Source organism: Calidris pugnax, unplaced genomic scaffold (assembly GCF_001431845.1).
Source record: "Calidris pugnax isolate Ruff unplaced genomic scaffold, ASM143184v1 scaffold194, whole genome shotgun sequence".
Taxonomy (NCBI): Eukaryota; Metazoa; Chordata; class Aves; order Charadriiformes; family Scolopacidae; genus Calidris; species Calidris pugnax.
The window spans coordinates 28,764-31,122 of record NW_015090923.1 but is presented as its reverse complement, the minus strand read 5'-3'; positions in this window follow the sequence as shown (position 1 = coordinate 31,122).

Here is a 2,359-nt window from a genome sequence, read left to right as displayed (position 1 = left end):
GTGCTCCCAGTCCCGCCCAGTCTGTCCCACAGCGTCTCCCATCCCAGTCCCGCCCAGTGCTCCCAGTGCTCCCAGTCCCGCCCAGTCTGTCCCAGTGCTCCCAGTCCCGCCCAGTGCTCCCAGTGCTCCCAGTCCCGCCCAGTCTGTCCCAGTGCTCCCAGTCCCGCCCAGTGCTCCCAGTGCTCCCAGTCCCGCCCAGTCTGTCCCAGTGCTCCCAGTCCCGCCCAGTGCTCCCAGTGCTCCCAGTCCCGCCCAGTCTGTCCCACAGCGTCTCCCAGCCAGCCCTGCCTCCAGTGCTCCCAGTGCCTCCCAGTCCCTCCCAGTCTGTCCCACACTGCCCATTCCCCAGCCAGCCCTGCCTCCAGTGCCTCCCAGTGCTCCCAGTCCCTCCCAGTGCTCCCAGTCCCTCCCAGTCTGTCCCAGTGCCCACCAGTCCCTCCCAGTCTGTCTCACACCGCCCATTCCCCAGGCAGTCCTGCCTCCAGTGCTCCCAGTGCTTCCCAGTCCCTCCCAGTCCGTCTCACACCTCCCATTCCCCAGGCAGTCCTGCCTGTCCTGCTTCCAGTGCTTCCCAGTCCCTCCCAGTTCTCCCAGTCCCTCCCAGTCTGTCCCACAGCGATTCCCAGGGAGCCCTGCCTCCAGTGCTCCCAGTGCTTCCCAGTCCCTCCCAGTCTGTCCCAGTCCCTCCCAGTCTGTCCCACACCGTCTCCCAGGCAGCCCTGCTTCCAGTGCTTCCCAGTGCCTCCCAGTCCCTCCCAGTCTGTCCCACACTGCCCATTCCCCAGCCAGCCCTGCCTCCAGTGCCTCCCAGTGCTCCCAGTCCCTCCCAGTGCTCCCAGTCCCTCCCAGTCTGTCCCAGTGCCCACCAGTCCCTCCCAGTCTGTCTCACACCGCCCATTCCCCAGGCAGTCCTGCCTCCAGTGCTCCCAGTGCTTCCCAGTCCCTCCCAGTCCGTCTCACACCTCCCATTCCCCAGGCAGTCCTGCCTGTCCTGCTTCCAGTGCTTCCCAGTCCCTCCCAGTTCTCCCAGTCCCTCCCAGTCTGTCCCACAGCGATTCCCAGGGAGCCCTGCCTCCAGTGCTCCCAGTGCTTCCCAGTCCCTCCCAGTCTGTCCCAGTCCCTCCCAGTCTGTCCCACACCGTCTCCCAGGCAGCCCTGCTTCCAGTGCTTCCCAGTGCCTCCCAGTCCCTCCCAGTCTGTCCCACACTGCCCATTCCCCAGCCAGCCCTGCCTCCAGTGCCTCCCAGTGCTCCCAGTCCCTCCCAGTGCTCCCAGTCCCTCCCAGTCTGTCCCAGTGCCCACCAGTCCCTCCCAGTCTGTCTCACACCGCCCATTCCCCAGGCAGTCCTGCCTCCAGTGCTCCCAGTGCTTCCCAGTCCCTCCCAGTCCGTCTCACACCTCCCATTCCCCAGGCAGTCCTGCCTGTCCTGCTTCCAGTGCTTCCCAGTCCCTCCCAGTTCTCCCAGTCCCTCCCAGTCTGTCCCACAGCGATTCCCAGGGAGCCCTGCCTCCAGTGCTCCCAGTGCTTCCCAGTCCCTCCCAGTCTGTCCCAGTCCCTCCCAGTCTGTCCCACACCGTCTCCCAGGCAGCCCTGCTTCCAGTGCTTCCCAGTGCCTCCCAGTCCCTCCCAGTCTGTCCCAGTGCCCACCAGTCCCTCCCAGTCTGTCCCACAGCCTTCATTCCCCAGGGAGCCCTGCCTCCAGTGCTCCCAGTGCCTCCCAGTGCCTCCCAGTCCCTCCCAGTCTGTCCCACACCACCCATTCCCCAGGCAGCCCTGCTTCCAGTGCTTCCAGTGTTCCCAGTCCCTCCCAGTCTGTCCCACAGCACCCATTCCCCAGGCAGTCCTGTCTCCAGTGCTTCCAGTGTTCCCAGTCCCTCCCAGTCTGTCCCAGTGCTTCCCAGTCCCTCCCAGTCTGTCCCACAGTGTTCCCCAGGCAGCCCTGCTTCCAGTGCTCCCAGTGCCCACCAGTCCTTCCCAGTCCCTCCCAGTGCCCACCAGTCCCCACCAGTCCCTCCCAGTGCCCACCCCTCCCCCCCCCAGTCTGTCCCACACTGCCCATTCCCCAGCCAGCCCTGCCTCCAGTGCCTCCCAGTGCTCCCAGTCCTCCCAGTGCCTCCCAGTCCCTCCCAGTCTGTCCCACACCACCCATTCCCCAGGCAGCCCTGCTTGTCCCGCTTCCAGTGTTCCCAGTCCCTCCCAGTCTGTCCCACAGCCTTCATTCCCCAGGGAGCCCTGCCTCCAGTGCTCCCAGTGCCTCCCAGTGCCTCCCAGTCCCTCCCAGTCTGTCCCAGTGCCCACCAGTCCCTCCCAGTCTGTCCCACAGCCTTCATTCCCCAGCGAGCCCTCCCTCCAGTGCTC